General features: G+C 41.4%; 3 protein-coding genes, 2 long non-coding RNA genes and 2 pseudogenes across 9 annotated transcripts in view; 4 read left to right on the top strand and 3 right to left on the bottom strand.

The window, feature by feature from the left end:
- LOC147871003 (brefeldin A-inhibited guanine nucleotide-exchange protein 1-like) overlaps positions 1–692 on the top strand; it is a 33,537-nt gene extending 32,845 nt beyond the window's left edge. Inside the window, exon 8 of the transcript XR_015532955.1 lies at positions 84–692. The gene's annotated coding sequence lies outside the window, so the exon portion shown is untranslated. The remainder of the gene's footprint in view (positions 1–83) is intronic.
- The window catches only part of LOC147871002 (uncharacterized), a 197,168-nt gene extending 187,201 nt beyond the window's left edge, over positions 1–9,967 (top strand). The window contains exon 3 of the transcript XR_015532938.1: positions 8,587–9,967. The gene's annotated coding sequence lies outside the window, so the exon portion shown is untranslated. The remainder of the gene's footprint in view (positions 1–8,586) is intronic.
- The window catches only part of LOC110832269 (protein argonaute-3-like), a 137,851-nt gene that overhangs the window by 17,946 nt on the left and 97,646 nt on the right, over positions 1–22,259 (bottom strand). The gene's annotated exons all lie outside the window — the stretch shown is intronic.
- On the bottom strand, positions 10,890–11,150 carry LOC147871001 (signal recognition particle RNA; annotated as a pseudogene).
- LOC147871000 (uncharacterized) lies at positions 11,615–15,722 on the top strand. Of its 2 annotated transcripts, XR_015532921.1 has the most exons (4): positions 11,615–11,744; positions 11,959–12,175; positions 13,672–13,911; positions 14,311–15,722. It is a non-coding gene; the product is annotated as an uncharacterized LOC147871000 (long non-coding RNA). The 2 variants fall into 2 exon arrangements; XR_015532922.1 differs by lacking the exons at positions 11,615–11,744; positions 11,959–12,175 and adding an exon at positions 13,101–13,360 and having other exon boundaries at positions 14,311–15,719.
- On the bottom strand, positions 16,672–16,932 carry LOC147870999 (signal recognition particle RNA; annotated as a pseudogene).
- On the top strand, positions 17,399–21,420 carry LOC147870998 (uncharacterized). The gene is made up of 4 exons (XR_015532923.1): positions 17,399–17,528; positions 17,743–17,959; positions 19,457–19,696; positions 20,095–21,420. It is a non-coding gene; the product is annotated as an uncharacterized LOC147870998 (long non-coding RNA).

Below are 22,259 nucleotides of genomic sequence, written 5' to 3'. Positions count from 1 at the left end.
GGGGAGACAACAGGATTTTTGTCGCATTCCGTAAAACATTGTTAATCGCCAATCTGACTGCAGCAAACCTGTTTTACTTCCAGAAAGGCCGACTTTAGAAGCTCCAGTTAGGTTTCCCAAGGGCTCGTTTCAAGACTCAAGTACGATGCCTGGAGTCACTCAGACGCGTCGCCACGCCAAGCGATGAAAGTCCAGACAGCGCGAAGTTCGTGAAGACCAATTTTATGTCAACGTAAAAACTTTGAAGCCGAAACTACAAGCCAAAATGTATTTCACCTGACCACTCTTAATGTAGGCTCCAATACCAAATTTAGTCTATATCAGTTATGTGGTTTGGGAAATGAAAAACGTGTGGGCCAGATCTAAACCTTACTTTGTGTTTGCGTATTTGGACGGACCCTGCGACCTCGGTCGCCACATCGGCTATCCTTACTGAAAGATCTCCACGATCAAGAAGGCATGGCACCGATCTACACGACATTCAATCGTTGCGTGGTGATCATTTTAACCGTGGCCTACTCTGTACACGGCGTTCTTTGCGCAGTTACTTTATACCTCGACGTATGATTTTGGTCGAGACTGCAAAATTAAGCCATGTTAAATTCTGTGTTCAAGGAAAGAAACTGTTAACACTTCCATGTAATTCTACACAACAAGAAAAGAGACGCTCACAGTTTTCGCAATTGAGCAAGGACAAATGATGGTTTAAACTGTATATGTTCTTCGTTACACTCTTTAATAAAATTATTCCCAAATGATGTGTTCGGTTTTCTCGTCATTCTGCACGGACAATTTCCTAGTCCTGGTTAAATCCACGATCGCTTCGAGTTCATTTCAAATAAACATCAATTCATTTGATTCGCCACTTCATAATCTAGCAGTTGGTACAGCGACGTTAGTTTTTCCGGTCACTTGAATTTCCTGAAAACGCCGAGGATATTTTGGACAGGCTTTGGCCGGATTCGAATCGTTCAAAGGCTTCTGTCCTGACCTCAAAAACCCGGATGTGGCGGAAGAGAATTCGATACCCACATGAAGTGGGCGAGACCCATTGGAGCGTGTTTCGACTTCAGCGTCAAATTTCGCATCAGGGGGCTTCCTTGCCGGCAAAGTGGAAATGAATGCAAGGTGCATGTCGTCTAGTCCAAGCCCAGTTCTCAGTTGTCCTTGAGAGTAATAAAACCCAAACTGTGTGTCGTTAAAAGGTCATCGAATGTCACGGAACATAAAAATGTTTTCCAGCACAATTTGAGGCTGAGGCCTGCATCAGTCATGTGCACTCTGACGTCGAAGGAATCAAACGTTGCGAGAAAAAAGCAAGGAGACATGAAACATTCAGTGTTGCCACGCTCTGCGCGACAAACTTTGGTTTCCAGTGAATGCTAATTGTTTTTTTTAACATGTATTTCCATGCAAACAATCCGAGGACTCGTGAAATACCGTCATTTGCAGACTTCGCTGTCCGTACAAATCCAAACCTTCCTTGAACACCAGAAAAGTTTACCAGGTGCGAAGTTGCAACAACGTAGTTTCGGCCTCTAAACAGGTGTTTTTCAGGAGACCTCCTTTGCGCTGATTGGTCCACTCACAAAGAGCGATATATGCCCGTATTGCCCGTGCACATGTCCAACGCTTTGTTTCTCTCGACTTCACAAAGAATTGCGATCAGTCGTATTCTGGGACTCTCTTTCAAAATGCCTACCCCCGATCACGGAGACCTTCAGCCAGAATTATCCAGATGGATCTCCTTTGACCTAACACGATGCCAACCCCCTGGGTTCAAAGCTCAGACGCACATGAATCCAAAGTTCCTGTCGCAAAGAACAAATTGTCTGATGGGATCGTCTTACCATCACCAGGAGTAGTAAGCCCTTGTCCTGACATGCCAAGACTCTCAGCCAAACAAAAATCCCGTTTATGTAAGCAAATTCTCGTTTTTACGCACAAATTTCGCGAGCCTTCCTGACGCCACGTTCCAAAGAAACACGACGCCTGAATTTCTACATACTCGCGAACTTTGTCAATTTAAGAGCTGAGAAACGCGAGAATTTTCCAGCAAGGAAATGGAGATCAAAGATTGAGGGCGTCGTTTATTCTAGACGCCTTGGCATTGGTAAATGATCTGTGTCGTCATAAAGGATCGAATTCGCGCAGTCATTACTGTTTTGATGTCCATTACCTCGAACGCGCATGCGCACATCCAGCACATGTCTCGTGTTCGTAACAAGACCAGAATATTGAGTGCGAACGTGCCGCAAATTAACCCTGATAAATCCCCGTGCTATCGGAACCACAGCAGTGATTTATCTGCCAGAGGGGAACAATTTATCAGAGAGATGTCAGGCGGAGACTGGAGGGTCACAGATTGGCAAAGTAGAGAGCGAATTCACTTCTGCGTTCGCTAACGCAGTTCATCAACGACTTAAGTAGCGCTATTTGAAACCACGAATTTTCTCAGACACGTCTGTTCAGAACACAAAATTACGCGTACACAAAATCTGTACTGCATAATGAGATTAACGGCTTCATTCAGAAAAACTTCCGGTCTCCGTTACATTAATCAACAAGTCAGGAAATTCAGGAGGTATATTAACAGCAAAGTTGCATTATCTGAATCTCGCGTTCGATCTCCAACTGAGTCCGTGTTGAGCCAAATAAGATCCGTGGCTGAAACTCAGCGACTCTCAAAGTTTTATTACAGATATCCGGTTTTAAGAGCAGAACATTTAAGGGATAACATAATGAACCATGTTTATATGAATAAATGGTAAACTTTTGGAGATAAAACTCTTCTAAGTACGTGTTTTTTTTTTTTTGGGGGGGGGGGAGGTTACGTCTGCTTGTCTACAGCCAGTTTCAAATCACGATGCCAATTAACAACAAATATCGGAAACACAAAAAAGAAGACCTGACTTCTAGCCTCGCCAGTGAAAACGCGAATGAATGATACTGACGATGCTTTCTGCTCGTTAACAAAAGCTTGCTGGATCGCGCGTGCTTTACGGCCTTCGAGTAAGACGATCGACGATTTCGGAACCCATTTCCAGTTGCTTCGGCATGAGTAACAGAAGAGAATTCTGCACTTGAGCAAACTGCAGGTGAACAGTTTAAAACAGAATTTTTGCAAATGCGACACGTGCGTGTATATTCTAAGAAGCCCGTAAAATCCCATCAGACATGCAAGGATCTTAGTTTGCGAGTGTTAAATAATGTCTTGACGTTCCACATGGAACGAGACAAATTAGTTTAATCGACAGTCAGGGAATGCGCTTCTGAAACCTTATCTTCCGGCATCTCATGGACCATAATTTATCTGTCGTCTTCTTCGGAACTTCGTCTCTTAAACTGGCTTGGGCCTGTGAGGAATAAATCAGCAGGAGGTCGGAGACTACTACAAAATAACGAGGTCCCTAATTTTATTAAGATGACGAAATAAATGATAATTAGACGGAGAATTAGTTAGAAACCATGAGAAAATCCTATTCGTAAAACCAGAAGGGGACAGACCAACTGGAACACTCTGACGCTGACGTCAGATCACATGAAAATGATATTAAAGAAGCTGGATGGGAATTCTCAGCGTACTTTTGTGAGCGAAGTCACAGGCCTTGAACTACCTTAGTGACCACAAGAAGGACTTTTCTCGTTTTGTCCTCAGTCCACATCCTCGATTTAATAACAATAAAAAAAAAAGGGCACTATTTGGAGAGAAATACGAATTTCATGAAACTGGACAGAGCTACAAATGAATCCAAGTTCGCGTCAGTAAGGACATTGGTACGCGGCCATTAACGCACACGGGGGCAGGATCGTGTTTTGTTTTATGATTTGAAGTTCTCCTTCGTAACACAGGCACAAGATAAAATGGACGAGGTTTCGTAATTTCGTCCCAGTAGCAATAATTTCAGAATCAATTACTTTGATGAGTAGCATTTATGTATCTACTTATTGTAAGATTTGGGCAAATAAACTCGGCTCATTTCAATGAATGTCCTTCGTTTTTCATATGAGGGTCACTGGCATCCGCTAGCAGGAATCACATTTCTCTTAAGCTCGAAGCTTCAGTCGAGCTCCCACGTTTACGAATTACGACCGTCTTAAAAGGCTCTGAATTCTTATCGCTTCAAACGCCTGCGCCTGCGGAAAACTACGTGAAGTGCTGCGTGTTGCCTGTACTTCAAGTGCAGGAGCAGTGGATGTTCTCATACATTCAAATGCAATCTCCTTATGTCTGTGGGTTACGGCGTATTCGAGTTAGGCACTGATTTGCGACTCGGAAAAGAGCAAATTCTATTTTTCGCACTCACGTCGTTCGAACGGGTACGAATTATTCCCAAGCGTCGCGAACAGACGCTCAACCGGCCTCAGCGCCTGGGGCACGCTCTAGCGGGTTTGCTGTGACATCGGCGAATTACCTCGGCGTCTGAGGAAATAACTGAGTACGAAAATTGGAAATTTCTTTTTCGCGTTGCATAAAGTAAGAATCAGCAATGGACGAGGAGGATGGACCAGTTCAAGCACTGAGGATCAACACAATTTAAGTTAATTCCACATTAATTTACTCTAACACTGATGCATTGTTTATTCATTACGTGGCTCTGATAGGGCAGATTCCCTTTTATAGGCGTAATGAGAATCCAGTGAATCGACTTATCGATATTGATTCATTCGATGAGAGGAGGATGGACCAGTTCAAGCACCGAGGATCAACACACATTCAGAACCGGGGGATGCCACAGCAATCTCATTCTGTGTCTCGCATACGAGAGCAATGCCATTTTCAGTGAGACTTTCAGTTAGGACCCAAATGGAACAGACGATGAGAGATGGAATTCTCGAATATTCCAAGTCATGCCACTTAAATCCACTCACGATTATGACGATATTCAGGGAAAGGCTCCCCGCATCTTCGTAGACGAACGCTGTGTGAACCGGGCTACGAACCCAGACCAATCACGCTACGCTCCGATGGCCGAGCTGCTGCATCGACTCCGTGGATGTTTTTCGGCTTATCCGGTGCTCTTTTCACGTTGTTTTGAATCCCGATTCCAGGAAATACGTACACGGCTCTCCTATTTGAGCAGCACGTCTCAAGAAGTCCTTAGGGTTGTACAAAGCTTTGTCATTTCTCATCGAGAAGCCAGACGGACGATGCAAATAAGATTAATCAAGCCAGTGGCGCTAGTAATTTCCTCGCCTGAGCGAACGCGAGATGCAGGAAGGCTTGTTGGTGAAGGCCATTAACCTGGATAGAGATTCTTCGATAGGACGCAAACTTAGGGATCTGGCCCCGTACCTATCCCGGAATAATATTCTGAAGAGTCTGTGTAATAAGAATTATCCGTACTGAACTTGAAAACCGAGTCATTGTCTCCACTCACGCATCTCACCAACTTTTATCGCGCTAAGAAAGGTCGAAACGCTGTGGTTACGCAAAATCCACTGCCACCAAACCCCTCAGAAATGGCCGGAGCTGCTCCCCAAGACTGAAAAGTGGTTTAATGGAACAGTATCTCAAGCTACGGGCCACAGGCCCAAAGAGCGAATGTGCGATCTACCACGGCCAGATCTTTGCTAAATTCTGATCTGAATCAGTGGATGAGTGCCCTCCTATCGATTTAAAATCAAGGCCAACGAAAGAAATCCGAAGAGACAAACCTAACTAAACGACTTCGTTTGGGCAAGGCATGACCTCGACACAGCTGCAGAGTTTGGAAAATCTTCTTACTATAAAAATTTGTGATTTCGTCGTCGTTAATAAATTACGTCGTCAATCAACAATGTCAACAGATATTTGTTTATACTCTGCATTGTTGTGTTGGTATAGAAACACAACAATGCCGAGTAAACAAATAACGCTTCACAACAAAGAAATCAAAAAATACCAAGCCAGTCGCATTATCACTGCTCCAGAAGCAGCAGACCGCAATCTTGATTATCGACTGACAGTTGGCTTAAAACATCAGAAAAGCGAAAGAAGACGTCATCAAGTATTTGAAGTACCGACTCCAACAACTTCACAAGGTAAACTGATCCTCATTCGATATATTACGATTACGAAAACTATTATGATCGATTTTAAGACGAAGATTTGCAAGGGTGGGGATGGACGTAGAAAGTTGACTGAACAAGAACAGCGACGTAAAGACGTAGAATATCAGATTAGAGAACGCGCTCCGGAAGGAGCGCCCTGCTCTAGTCTTCTACTATAAAAATTTGTGATTTTCGTTGTCTTCAGGAAATGACGTCATCAAACAATGTCAACAGATATTTGTTTATACTCTGCATTGTTGTGTTGGTATAGAAACACAACAATGCCGAGTAAACAAATAACGCTTCACAACAAAGAAATCAAAAAATACCAAGCCAGTCGCATTATCACTGCTCTACAAGCAGCACATCGTCTCCGAACAGCGACAGAAAACTATTTAAGAAATGGAGAAAAGTGAGAGAAGGTAATCTGATACTGATAATAATACTCATTCAAGTCAAACTGCTTACGAAAACTGACGCCTCTGTGTTTAAATTATATTTAGGCGATAAATACAATGAAAGGAAGGGGTTAAAAGACTTGAGTAAGACACAAAAAAAACCCTCCGAAGGGGGGGGGGTTAGTTTAGTTTCTTACTCAAGATTTTAACAAATTAATATATACAAAAACCTCAGAATTTTAAATTTTAAAAAGAAATGCAAAACTTGCTTTACGTATAGATTATAGCTATACATAAAGCTTAAAAATGTTCAGCAGAGATGAAAGCATCTACGGAATAGTAAGAGTGAGTGAAGAGGTAATATTTCAATGCAGGCTTATACCTTTATATAATAACTTAGACTTTTAACTGTTGGAAGATTATTAAACAACTTGATACCTGTATAGTAGACTCCTTTTTGATATTTAGTAAGGTTAGGATTTGGCACATAGAGATCACGTTTCCATCTTGTATTTAAATTATGTACATCTGTATTTCTTTTAAATTTATCTAAGTTTTCCACCACACATGATAGACAGCAGAGTATAAATTCACTTGCAAGTGGAAGTATATTAAATTTACGAAATAATTTCCTACAAGACACCCTGCTTTTGACACCGGCCATTATTCTAATTAATTTGTTTTGCATGTAAAAAGTTGTCAGTGGAACCATGGTTCCGGATAATTTGACGTAAATACGTCACACCTGCTTTACAATCGAGTAAAGTTTGATTAAGACATTGCTTATTTAAATTGAATTAGTTACGCTTAAGATGGGTCTGTGGTAGATGAATGTAATGTAATGTAATGTAAGGTAACTATGTAGGTAACCATTGTTGTTTATTTGTTGATAAACAGATGACGTTTCCCAGGTAACATATCAATGAAGTTTGACGTTTTCCAGGTAACATATCAATGAAGTTTGACGTTTCCCAGGTAACATATCAATGAAGTTTGACGTTTCCCAGGTAACATAACAATGGTTATGTTACCTAAGAAACTAATTGCTACGTGATCTGTTTACTCGGCATTGTTGTGTTACATTACTGCCGTCAACAATCCGCTTTCGTTATTGCGGAAAGAACTGAGCTGTGAATCGGCTGTAGAATAAGTGCGTCGTAGAATAGATAATTTTGTGCTGGTAAAAACGTTTTAGAATATCACAGGTACTTATCTTATGTAAGAATTATTACATTACATTACATTATAGAGACGTATTTACGTCAGATTCTCCGGAACCGTAGTTCCTCTGTCAACATTTCATATCTTATATTTCTGAATCTGTAGTATTACAGAATCTGAAAATCGTGTACAATGAACACAGAAAAATACGACCTTGAACACATCCGTATGTGTTTTGTATTGTTCACTGAGGTGAACTCTAGAAACTGTGATGGGTGTGTTATAGCTTCATTGCTTAATTTAATTAACAGTAATATAAAAGTGATTTATATATTTTCAATTGTGTGTCTTTTAGATCCCGGTGACAGAAGGTGACGTCTTCAAACAATGGCAACAGATATTTGTTTATACTCTGCATTGTTGTGTTGGTATAGAAACACAACAATGCCGAGTAAACAAATAACGTAATAAATAAACAAATACCAAGCCAGTCGCATGATCACTGCTCTACAAGCAGCACATCGTCTCCGAACAGCGACAGAAAACTATTTAAGAAATGGAGAAAAGTGAGAGAAGACGTACTGACACCAACAAGGTAATCTGATACTGATAATAATACTCATTCAAGTCATACTGCGCATTCAAGGGTTAAAACACTTGGATAAGACACAAAACTAACCACCCCTTTGGGGGGGGGGGGTTAGTTTAGTTTCTTACTCAATGGGGAACTTCATACTTATGATTCAATTTAACATTTTAGAGTGATTAATTCAAGGAGTATGAGATGGTTGAGACATGTACCGCACAAAATTTAACAGATTCAATTGACTTTAGGTAGGTGGATGTTCTGAACACGACAATGAACCTTAAGAGTTCCATAATATAAAGCAATGATTTTGACGTAAATACGTCTACACGGAAGGGTCATTCGGCGAAAAAGTGTAACGGAGATGTGTAGGATCCGTATCCGTAACGTCGTGTTTGTTTATTTCAGTCGTAATCCAGGGCGAGCCTCAGGTACTGGGCGGGCGACAGGTGGCGGATAGTGATATGAGGGTTAGCTGCGAATAAGGGGCAGTCCCGGACCGAGGCGGCAAGACCGGAGAGCGTGGGAGTGTAGCTGGTGGCAGGCTACACCCATCAAATACCACATGAGCTCAGTGCCCCCACTGCCTTGTGGGTAGGGGAGGAATCCCCAAAGGCTAAGGGAAGGAAAACCCTGACAGAAAACCAAGGGTAGAAGGGGCTGCATAGGGATAGAGAAACCAGTCCTTCTAAGGAAAAGAACCCGGAATAAAAACTTATGGAGGACGGTGGGGGGGTGCACATCGGACTACCAACCCAATTCTGGAAGAAGCTCACACACTGAAAGGGCCGTAGTGCTAGAGAAGAAGAGGTTGGAGCAGAAGCGCACATGTAATGAAGAAATTCGAAACTTTCATTTTGTTTGTATGTATTCTTCCTTTGTGTGTGTCTGCGTGCGCGCGCGAGCGTTTGGGTGTGTGTATGTGGCGTGGGGCGTGGGGCGTGTGGGGCCTGGTGTCCTGTCGTGTTGTATCGTGTGGTTTGGTGTGTTGTGTGGTGTGTTCTGCAGTCGTGTCGCGTCGTGTCGTGTCGTCGTGTGCTGTCGTGTCGTGTGGTGTACTGTGGTGTGGGCCGACACCACACGACACGAGACGACGCCACACGAGACGACGCCACACGACACGACGCCACACGACACGACGCCACACGAGAGGACGCCACACGAGACGACGCCACACGAGACGACGCCACACGAGACGACGCCACACGAGACGACACACCACGCGACACGTCAGCACACCACACGACACGACACTACACGACTGCACACCACACCACACCACACCACACCACACCACACGACAAGACACCACCCCCACACCACGCCCCAGACGCCCCACACGCCACACACACACCCAAGCGCGCGCGCACACGCACACACACACACAGAGGAGGAAGACGTACAAACCTAATGAAAGTTTCGATATTCATTACATGTCCTTCTTCTTCTTCTTTACCACTACGGCCCTTTCAGTGTGTCAGCTTCTTCCAGAATTGGGTTCTTAGCCCGATGTCCAACCCCCATAGTCCTCCAGAAGTTTTTATTCCGGGTTCTTTCCCTTAGAAGGATTGGTTTCTCTTTTCCTATGCAGCCCCTTCAACCCTTGGTTTTCTGTCAGGGTTTTCCTTCCCTGTTTTAAAGAAGTAATTGTTTTGTTTGTTTGTTTGTTCCGAAATGTAAATCGATCAATCGATAAGGAATATGAATGATATTTTATTATCTTAATTATAATAAATTTTAAATAAAATTATATTGTGATCAGACGGATTAAAATAAATAATTGATAGAATTGTTTTATTTCCATTGTCATAAATATTGTACAGATTTCTTCCAATTTTGGGCTGTGGTCTCCAGAAACCAAGTTTTATTGCTGGAGAGTGGCCATGTTTGAAGAATATTCAGATTTCATATTTATTAGAATGTGGAACAGGAAATCTACCTTTTAGTTTTTAGTTTTCATTTTTATGTTTGATTAGTGGAGTTAGGCTTTGAAATTTTCTATTATGATATATATTTAAAAAATGCTTTTTCATAGGTTAAAAAGCATACATACAGATTATGTGAATTTAAAGTTAAATTTGATAAATTATGCATGGAAATAGTTAAATAAATGGAATGATTGTTAATTTATAAATAATGATAGTTCATCATATAAATTGGAGTATTAAAACATCAGTAGGTCTCACAAGTTCTCTGCAGAATATATTTGTTTTAATTTGGAATGAACATTCTTCTCCATAATTGCAAAATCTGTGAGGTGGCAATTCAGCCCTACTGGCTCTCGTGACTGGACCAAATTATCCCAGGCCGGGAGGTGGTACGGTTGTGGGATGGTAATAGCGGTTAAGCCAAAAAACTTAATAAATGAACCCCCGATTAAACAACAAGGGATATTTAATAAAAATATATATAAATTCAAAAGGAGAACAAACTCCCAAGGCTCAGGCTCCGGTAGGGGGTTACAACCCAAAAAATATCAGACCTATCTGTCTCCAAGCTGAGTCGTTCTCTGCCCGGCGGACACACACACACACAGACTGTCTGCCCTGCTGTCTCATCTGGGTCTCGAAGCCGCCGACTCCAAAGAACTTCGAGAGAGCAGATAGGCTACTCGAGCCATGAGACATGGCTCATCCTCCCCCCCCCCCCCAAAAAAAAAAAAAGATCCCAGGGCCGGGGTTGTCGTAGTACAGGTGCCGGTAGCTCCGATCACAGGTGACTTCCGGTCTGCTCTAAAGCAGCTCCCAGTCTTCATGCGCGATCCCATTACAGCATCATACGGGTGAGTTTCCTCTCTGGCCCGATCCACCCCTCCTTAAACAACCTGGCCACCCCGGGCTCCCCCCAGGGTGTCCATATTGATACCGAGCTTAGCTGTGGAACACAGAACACCAGAACTCCCAACCTCAAGTCATTTCTCAACACTTAGCCTCTAAGTAGTTGGATTACAGGAGTTCGTCACCACTCCCAGCACGTCGGAGCCCCAGCCCTGGCTTTCAGCTTCGTTGTGGGCACCGAAAGTGCATACGCAGAGTCACGACCGAGTAGACACCCCCCCCCCACCCAAAAAAAAAATTAAAGTGATAGTGGAACCACGGTTCCGGAGAATTTGACGTAAATACGTCTTTACGGAAAGGAAGTTTATATATTGGCTTTATTCTAAATATTCCCTTCATACATGCTGTACAATTGAGATAAGTTTGATTAAGACTTTGCTTATTTAACCTGAATTAGTTACGCTTAAGATGGGTCTGTGGTAGCTGAAATATCTTTTTTTTATTTTTACTATAAAAATTTGTGATTTCGTCGTCATCAATCAACAATGTCAACAGATATTTGTTTATACTCTGCATTGTTGTGTTGGTATAGAAACACAACAATGCCGAGTAAACAAATAACGCTTCACAACAAAGAAATCAAAAAATATCAAGCCAGTCGCATTATCACTGCTCCAGAAGCAGCAGACCGCAATCTTGATTATCGACTGACAGTTGGCTTAAAACATCAGAAAAGCGAAAGAAGACGTCATCAAGTATTTGAAGTACCAACTCCAACAACTTCACAAGGTAAACTGATCCTCATTCGATATATTACGATTACGAAAACTATTATGATCGATTTTAAGACGAAGATTTGCAAGGGTGGGGATGGACGTAGAAAGTTGACTGAACAAGAACAGCGACGTAAAGACGTAGAATATCAGATTAGAGAACGCGCTCCGGAAGGAGCGCCCTGCTCTAGTCTTCTACTATAAAAATTTGTGATTTTCGTTGCCTTCAGGAAATGACGTCTTCAAACAATGTCAACAGATATTTGTTTATACTCTGCATTGTTGTGTTGGTATAAAAACACAACAATGCCGAGTAAACAAATAACGCTTCACAACAAAGAAATCAAAAAATACCAAGCCAGTCGCATTATCACTGCTCTACAAGCAGCACATCGTCTCCGAACAGCGACAGAAAACTATTTAAGAAATGGAGAAAAGTGAGAGAAGGTAATCTGATACTGATAATAATACTCATTCAAGTCAAACTGCTTACGAAAACTGACGCCTCTGTGTTTAAATTATATTTAGGCGATAAATACAATGAAAGGAAGGGGTTAAAAGACTTGAGTAAGACACAAAAAAAACCCTCCGAAGGGGGGGGGGGTTAGTTTAGTTTCTTACTCAAGATTTTAACAAATTAATATACAAAAACCTCAGAATTTTAAATTTTAAAAAGAAATGCAAAACTTGCTTTACGTATAGATTATAGCTATACATAAAGCTTAAAAATGTTCAGCAGAGATGAAAGCATCTACGGAATAGTAAGAGTGAGTGAAGAGGTAATATTTCAATGCAGGCTTATACCTTTATATAATAACTTAGACTTTTAACTGTTGGAAGATTATTAAACAACTTGATACCTGTATAGTAGACTCCTTTTTGATATTTAGTAAGGTTAGGATTTGGCACATAGAGATCACGTTTCCATCTTGTATTTAAATTATGTACATCTGTATTTCTTTTAAATTTATCTAAGTTTTCCACCACACATGATAGACAGCAGAGTATAAATTCACTTGCAAGTGGAAGCATATTAAATTTACGAAATAATTTTCTACAAGATACAATGCTTTTGACACCGGCCATTATTCTAATTAATTTGTTTTGCATGTAAAAAGTTGTCAGTGGAACCATGGTTCCGGATAATTTGACGTAAATACGTCACACTTGCTTTACAATCGAGTAAAGTTTGATTAAGACATTGCTTATTTAACTTGAATTAGTTACGCTTAAGATGGGTCTGTGGTAGATGAATGTAATGTAATGTAATGTAATGTAAGGTAACTATGTAGGTAACCATTGTTGTTTATTTGTTGATAAACAGATGACGTTTCCCAGGTAACATATCAATGAAGTTTGACGTTTTCCAGGTAACATATCAATGAAGTTTGACGTTTCCCAGGTAACATATCAATGAAGTTTGACGTTTCCCAGGTAACATAACAATGGTTATGTTACCTAAGAAACTAATTGCTACGTGATCTGTTTACTCGGCATTGTTGTGTTACATTACTGCCGTCAACAATCCGCTTTCGTTATTGCGGAAAGAACTGAGCTGTGAATCGGCTGTAGAATAAGTGCGTCGTAGAATAGATAATTTTGTGCTGGTAAAAACGTTTTAGAATATCACAGGTACTTATCTTATGTAAGAATTATTACATTACATTACATTATAGAGACGTATTTACGTCAGATTCTCCGGAACCGTAGTTCCTCTGTCAACATTTCATATCTTATATTTCTGAATCTGTAGTATTACAGAATCTGAAAAACGTGTACAATGAACACAGAAAAATACGACCTTGAACACATCCGTATGTGTTTTGTATTGTTCACTGAGGTGAACTCTAGAAACTGTGATGGGTGTGTTATAGCTTCATTGCTTAATTTAATTAACAGTAATATAAAAGTGATTTATATACTTTCAATTGTGTGTCTTTTAGATCCCGGTGACAGAAGGTGACGTCTTCAAACAATGGCAACAGATATTTGTTTATACTCTGCATTGTTGTGTTGGTATAGAAACACAACAATGCCGAGTAAACAAATAACGTAACAAATAAACAAATACCAAGCCAGTCGCATGATCACTGCTCTACAAGCAGCACATCGTCTCCGAACAGCGACAGAAAACTATTTAAGAAATGAAGAAAAGTGAGAGAAGACGTACTAACACCAACAAGGTAATCTGATACTGATAAGAATACTCATTCAAGTCATACTGCGCATTCAAGGGTTAAAACACTTGGATAAGACACAAAACTAACCACCCTTTGGGGGGGGGGGGGTTAGTTTAGTTTCTTACTCAATGGGGAACTTCATACTTATGATTCAATTTAACATTTTAGAGTGATTAATTCAAGGAGTATGAGATGGTTGAGACATGTACCGCACAAAATTTAACAGATTCAATTGACTTTAGGTAGGTGGATGATCTGAACACGTCAATGAACCTTAAGAGTTCCATAATATAAAGCAATGATTTTGACGTAGATACGTCTACACGGAAGGGTCATTCGGCGAAAAAGTGTAACGGAGATGTGTAGGATCCGTATCCGTAACGTCGTGTTTGTTTATTTCAGTCGTAATCCAGGGCGAGCCTCAGGTACTGGGCGGGCGACAGGTGGCGGATAGTGATATGAGGGTTAGCTGCGAATAAGGGGCAGTCCCGGACCGAGGCGGCAAGACCGGAGAGCGTGGGAGTGTAGCTGGTGGCAGGCTACACCCATCAAATACCACATGAGCTCAGTGCCCCCACTGCCTTGTGGGTAGGGGAGGAATCCCCAAAGGCTAAGGGAAGGAAAACCCTGACAGAAAACCAAGGGTAGAAGGGGCTGCATAGGGATAGAGAAACCAGTCCTTCTAAGGGAAAGAACCCGGAATAAAAACTTATGGAGGACCGTGGGGGGGTGCACATCGGACTACCAACCCAATTCTGGAAGAAGCTCACACACTGAAAGGGCCGTAGTGCTAGAGAAGAAGAGGTTGGAGCAGAAGCGCACATGTAATGAAGAAATTCGAAACTTTCATTTTGTTTGTATGTATTCTTCCTTTGTGTGTGTCTGCGTGCGCGCGCGAGCGTTTGGGTGTGTGTATGTGGCGTGGGGCGTGGGGCGTGTGGGGCCTGGTGTCCTGTCGTGTTGTATCGTGTGGTTTGGTGTGTTGTGTGGTGTGTTCTGCAGTCGTGTCGCGTCGTGTCGTGTCGTCGTGTGCTGTCGTGTCGTGTGGTGTACTGTGGTGTGGGCCGACACCACACGACACGAGACGACGCCACACGAGACGACGCCACACGAGACGACGCCACACGACACGACGCCACACGACAGGACGCCACACGACACGACGCCACACGAGAGGACGCCACACGAGACGACGCCACACGAGACGACGCCACACGAGACGACGCCACACGAGACGACGCCACACGAGACGACGCCACACGAGACGACACACCACGCGACACGTCAGCACACCACACGACACGACACCACACGACTGCACACCACACCACACCACACCACACCACACCACACGACAAGACACCACCCCCACACCACGCCCCAGACGCCCCACACGCCACACACACACCCAAGCGCGCGCGCACACGCACACACACACACAGAGGAGGAAGACGTACAAACCTAATGAAAGTTTCGATATTCATTACATGTCCTTCTTCTTCTTCTTTACCACTACGGCCCTTTCAGTGTGTCAGCTTCTTCCAGAATTGGGTTCTTAGCCCGATGTCCAACCCCCATAGTCCTCCAGAAGTTTTTATTCCGGGTTCTTTCCCTTAGAAGGATTGGTTTCTCTTTTCCTATGCAGCCCCTTCAACCCTTGGTTTTCTGTCAGGGTTTTCCTTCCCTGTTTTAAAGAAGTAATTGTTTTGTTTGTTTGTTTGTTCCGAAATGTAAATCGATCAATCGATAAGGAATATGAATGATATTTTATTATCTTAATTATAATAAATTTTAAATAAAATTATATTGTGATCAGACGGATTAAAATAAATAATTGATATAATTGTTTTATTTCCATTGTCATAAATATTGTACAGATTTCTTCCAATTTTGGGCTGTGGTCTCCAGAAACCAAGTTTTATTGCTGGAGAGTGGCCATGTTTGAAGAATATTCAGATTTCATATTTATTAGAATGTGGAACAGGAAATCTACCTTTTAGTTTTTAGTTTTCATTTTTATGTTTGATTAGTGGAGTTAGGCTTTGAAATTTTCTATTATGATATATATTTAAAAAATGCTTTTTCATAGGTTAAAAAGCATACATACAGATTATGTGAATTTAAAGTTAAATTTGATAAATTATGCATGGAAATAGTTAAATAAATGGAATGATTGTTAATTTATAAATAATGATAGTTCATCATATAAATTGGAGTATTAAAACATCAGTAGGTCTCACAAGTTCTCTGCAGAATATATTTGTTTTAATTTGGAATGAACATTCTTCTCCATAATTGCAAAATCTGTGAGGTGGCAATTCAGCCCTACTGGCTCTCGTGACTGGACCAAATTATCCCAGGCCGGGAGGTGGTACGGTTGTGGGATGGTAATAGCGGTTAAGCCAAAAAACTTAATAAATGAACCCCCGATTAAACAACAAGGGATATTTAATAAAAATATATATAAATTCAAAAGGAGAACAAACTCCCAAGGCTCAGGCTCCGGTAGGGGGTTACAACCCAAAAAATATCAGACCTATCTGTCTCCAAGCTGAGTCGTTCTCTGCCCGGCGGACACACACACACACAGACTGTCTGCCCTGCTGTCTCATCTGGGTCTCGAAGCCGCCGACTCCAAAGAACTTCGAGAGAGCAGATAGGCTACTCGAGCCATGAGACATGGCTCATCCTCCCCCCCCCCCCAAAAAAAAAAAAGATCCCAGGGCCGGGGTTGTCGTAGTACAGGTGCCGGTAGCTCCGATCACAGGTGACTTCCGGTCTGCTCTAAAGCAGCTCCCAGTCTTCATGCGCGATCCCATTACAGCATCATACGGGTGAGTTTCCTCTCTGGCCCGATCCACCCCTCCTTAAACAACCTGGCCACCCCGGGCTCCCCCCAGGGTGTCCATATTGATACCGAGCTTAGCTGTGGGACACAGAACACCAGAACTCCCAACCTCAAGTCATTTCTCAACACTTAGCCTCTAAGTAGTTGGATTACAGGAGTTCGTCACCACTCCCAGCACGTCGGAGCCCCAGCCCTGGCTTTCAGCTTCGTTGTGGGCACCGAAAGTGCATACGCAGAGTCACGACCGAGTAGACAACCCCCCCACCCCCACAAAAAAAAAATGAAAGTGATAGTGGAACCACGGTTCCGGAGAATTTGACGTAAATACGTCTTTACGGAAAGGAAGTTTATATATTGGCTTTATTCTAAATATTCCCTTCATACATGCTGTACAATTGAGATAAGTTTGATTAAGACTTTGCTTATTTAACCTGAATTAGTTACGCTTAAGATGGGTCTGTGGTAGCTGAAATATCTTTTTTTTATTTTTACTATAAAAATTTGTGATTTCGTCGTCATCAATCAACAATGTCAACAGATATTTGTTTATACTCTGCATTGTTGTGTTGGTATAGAAACACAACAATGCCGAGTAAACAAATAACGCTTCACAACAAAGAAATCAAAAAATATCAAGCCAGTCGCATTATCACTGCTCCAGAAGCAGCAGACCGCAATCTTGATTATCGACTGACAGTTGGCTTAAAACATCAGAAAAGCGAAAGAAGACGTCATCAAGTATTTGAAGTACCAACTCCAACAACTTCACAAGGTAAACTGATCCTCATTCGATATATTACGATTACGAAAACTATTATGATCGATTTTAAGACGAAGATTTGCAAGGGTGGGGATGGACGTAGAAAGTTGACTGAACAAGAACAGCGACGTAAAGACGTAGAATATCAGATTAGAGAACGCGCTCCGGAAGGAGCGCCCTGCTCTAGTCTTCTACTATAAAAATTTGTGATTTTCGTTGTCTTCAGGAAATGACGTCTTCAAACAATGTCAACAGATATTTGTTTATACTCTGCATTGTTGTGTTGGTATAGAAACACAACAATGCCGAGTAAACAAATAACACTTCACAACAAAGAAATCAAAAAATACCAAGCCAGTCGCATTATCACTGCTCTACAAGCAGCACATCGTCTCCGAACAGCGACAGAAAACTATTTAAGAAATGGAGAAAAGTGAGAGAAGGTAATCTGATACTGATAATAATACTCATTCAAGTCAAACTGCTTACGAAAACTGACGCCTCTTTGTTTAAATTATGTTTAGGCGATAAATACAATGAAAGGAAGGGGTTAAAAGACTTGAGTAAGACACAAAATTAACCATCCCTTTGGGGGGGGGGGTTAGTTTAGTTTTTTACTCAAGATTTTAACAAATTAATATACAAAAACCTCAGAATTTTAAATTTTAAAAAGAAATGCAAAACTTGCTTTACGTATAGATTATAGATATACATAAAGCTTAAAAAATTTCAGCAGAGATGAAAGCATCTACGGAATAGTAAGAGTGAGTGAAGAGGTAATATTTCAATGCAGGCTTGAATACCTTTATATAATAACTAAGACTTTTAACTGTTGGTGGAAGATTATTAAATAACTTGATACCTGTATGGTAGACTCCTTTTTGATATTTAGTAAGGTTAGGATTTGGCACATAGAAATCATGTTTCCATCTTGTATTTAAATTATGTACATCTGTATTTATTTTAAATTTATCTAAGTTTTCCACCACACATGATAGACAGCAGAGTATAAATTCACTTGCAAGTGGAAGTATATTAAATTTACGAAATAATTTTCTACAAGATACAATGCTTTTGACACCGGCCATTATTCTAATTAATTTGTTTTGCATGTAAAAAGTTGTCAGTGGAACCATGGTTCCGGATAATTTGACGTAAATACGTCACACTTGCTTTACAATCGAGTAAAGTTTGATTAAGACATTGCTTATTTAACTTGAATTAGTTACGCTTAAGATGGGTCTGTGGTAGATGAATGTAATGTAATGTAATGTAAGGTAACTATGTAGGTAACCATTGTTGTTTATTTGTTGATAAACAGATGACGTTTCCCAGGTAACATATCAATGAAGTTTGACGTTTTCCAGGTAACATATCAATGAAGTTTGACGTTTCCCAGGTAACATATCAATGAAGTTTGACGTTTCCCAGGTAACATAACAATGGTTATGTTACCTAAGAAACTAATTGCTACGTGATCTGTTTACTCGGCATTGTTGTGTTACATTACTGCCGTCAACAATCCGCTTTCGTTATTGCGGAAAGAACTGAGCTGTGAATCGGCTGTAGAATAAGTGCGTCGTAGAATAGATAATTTTGTGCTGGTAAAAACGTTTTAGAATATCACAGGTACTTATCTTATGTAAGAATTATTACATTACATTACATTATAGAGACGTATTTACGTCAGATTCTCCGGAACCGTAGTTCCTCTGTCAACATTTCATATCTTATATTTCTGAATCTGTAGTATTACAGAATCTGAAAATCGTGTACAATGAACACAGAAAAATACGACCTTGAACACATCCGTATGTGTTTTGTATTGTTCACTGAGGTGAACTCTAGAAACTGTGATGGGTGTGTTATAGCTTCATTGCTTAATTTAATTAACAGTAATATAAAAGTGATTTATATATTTTCAATTGTGTGTCTTTTAGATCCCGGTGACAGAAGGTGACGTCTTCAAACAATGGCAACAGATATTTGTTTATACTCTGCATTGTTGTGTTGGTATAGAAACACAACAATGCCGAGTAAACAAATAACGTAATAAATAAACAAATACCAAGCCAGTCGTATGATCACTGCTCTACAAGCAGCACATCGTCTCCGAACAGCGACAGAAAACTATTTAAGAAATGAAGAAAAGTGAGAGAAGACGTACTAACACCAACAAGGTAATCTGATACTGATAAGAATACTCATTCAAGTCATACTGCGCATTCAAGGGTTAAAACACTTGGATAAGACACAAAACTAACCACCCCTTTGGGGGGGGGGGTTAGTTTAGTTTCTTACTCAATGGGGAACTTCATACTTATGATTCAATTTAACATTTTAGAGTGATTAATTCAAGGAATATGAGATGGTTAAGACATGTACCGCACAAAATTTAACAGATTCAATTGACTTTAGGTAGGTGGATGATCTGAACACGACAATGAACCTTAAGAGTTCCATAATATAAAGCAATGATTTTGACGTAAATACGTCTACACGGAAGGGTCATTCGGCGAAAAAGTGTAACGGAGATGTGTAGGATCCGTATCCGTAACGTCGTGTTTGTTTATTTCAGTCGTAATCCAGGGCGAGCCTCAGGTACTGGGCGGGCGACAGGTGGCGGATAGTGATATGAGGGTTAGCTGCGAATAAGGGGCAGTCCCGGACCGAGGCGGCAAGACCGGAGAGCGTGGGAGTGTAGCTGGTGGCAGGCTACACCCATCAAATACCACATGAGCTCAGTGCCCCCACTGCCTTGTGGGTAGGGGAGGAATCCCCAAAGGCTAAGGGAAGGAAAACCCTGACAGAAAACCAAGGGTAGAAGGGGCTGCATAGGGATAGAGAAACCAGTCCTTCTAAGGGAAAGAACCCGGAATAAAAACTTATGGAGGACGGTGGGGGGGGGTGCACATCGGACTACCAACCCAATTCTGGAAGAAGCTCACACACTGAAAGGGCCGTAGTGCTAGAGAAGAAGAGGTTGGAGCAGAAGCGCACATGTAATGAAGAAATTCGAAACTTTCATTTTGTTTGTATGTATTCTTCCTTTGTGTGTGTCTGCGTGCGCGCGCGAGCGTTTGGGTGTGTGTATGTGGCGTGGGGCGTGGGGCGTGTGGGGCCTGGTGTCCTGTCGTGTTGTATCGTGTGGTTTGGTGTGTTGTGTGGTGTGTTCTGCAGTCGTGTCGCGTCGTGTCGTGTCGTCGTGTGCTGTCGTGTCGTGTGGTGTACTGTGGTGTGGGCCGACACCACACGACACGAGACGACGCCACACGAGACGACGCCACACGACACGACGCCACACGACACGACGCCACACGAGAGGACGCCACACGAGACGACGCCACACGAGACGACGCCACACGAGACGACGCCACACGAGACGACACACCACGCGACACGTCAGCACACCACACGACACGACACTACACGACTGCACACCACACCACACCACACCACACCACACCACACGACAAGACACCACCCCCACACCACGCCCCAGACGCCCCACACGCCACACACACACCCAAGCGCGCGCGCACACGCACACACACACACAGAGGAGGAAGACGTACAAACCTAATGAAAGTTTCGATATTCATTACATGTCCTTCTTCTTCTTCTTTACCACTACGGCCCTTTCAGTGTGTCAGCTTCTTCCAGAATTGGGTTCTTAGCCCGATGTCCAACCCCCATAGTCCTCCAGAAGTTTTTATTCCGGGTTCTTTCCCTTAGAAGGATTGGTTTCTCTTTTCCTATGCAGCCCCTTCAACCCTTGGTTTTCTGTCAGGGTTTTCCTTCCCTGTTTTAAAGAAGTAATTGTTTTGTTTGTTTGTTTGTTCCGAAATGTAAATCGATCAATCGATAAGGAATATGAATGATATTTTATTATCTTAATTATAATAAATTTTAAATAAAATTATATTGTGATCAGACGGATTAAAATAAATAATTGATATAATTGTTTTATTTCCATTGTCATAAATATTGTACAGATTTCTTCCAATTTTGGGCTGTGGTCTCCAGAAACCAAGTTTTATTGCTGGAGAGTGGCCATGTTTGAAGAATATTCAGATTTATACTCTGCATTTTTGTGTTGGTATAGAAACACAACAATGCCGAGTAAACAAATAACGTAATAAATAAACAAATACCAAGCCAGTCGCATGATCACTGCTCTACAAGCAGCACATCGTCTCCGAACAGCGACAGAAAACTATTTAAGAAATGAAGAAAAGTGAGAGAAGGTAATCTGATACTGATAATAATACTCATTCAAGTCAAACTGCTTACGAAAACTGACGCCTCTTTGTTTAAATTATGTTTAGGCGATAAATACAATGGAAGGAAGGGGTTAAAAGACTTGAGTAAGACACAAAAAAAACCCTCCGAAGGGGGGGGGGGGGTTAGTTTAGTTTCTTACTCAAGATTTTAACAAATTAATATACAAAAACCTCAGAATTCTAAATTTTAAAAAGAAATGCAAAACTTGCTTTACGTATAGATTATAGCTATACATAAGGCTTAAAAATGTTCAGCAGAGATGAAAGCATCTACGGAATAGTAAGAGTGAGTGAAGAGGTAATATTTCAATGCAGGCTTATACCTTTATATAATAACTTAGACTTTTAACTGTTGGAAGATTATTAAACAACTTGATACCTGTATAGTAGACTCCTTTTTGATATTTAGAAAGGTTAGGATTTGGCACATAGAGATCACGTTTCCATCTTGTATTTAAAT

Source organism: Zootermopsis nevadensis, unplaced genomic scaffold (assembly GCF_977971745.1).
Source record: "Zootermopsis nevadensis isolate Lab colony 2312 unplaced genomic scaffold, Znev_1.0 Znev_ptg000076l, whole genome shotgun sequence".
Lineage (NCBI taxonomy): Eukaryota > Metazoa > Arthropoda > Insecta > Blattodea > Termopsidae > Zootermopsis > Zootermopsis nevadensis.
The sequence above is the reverse complement of the archived record's forward strand: the minus strand, read 5'-3'. Positions and strand labels throughout refer to the sequence as shown.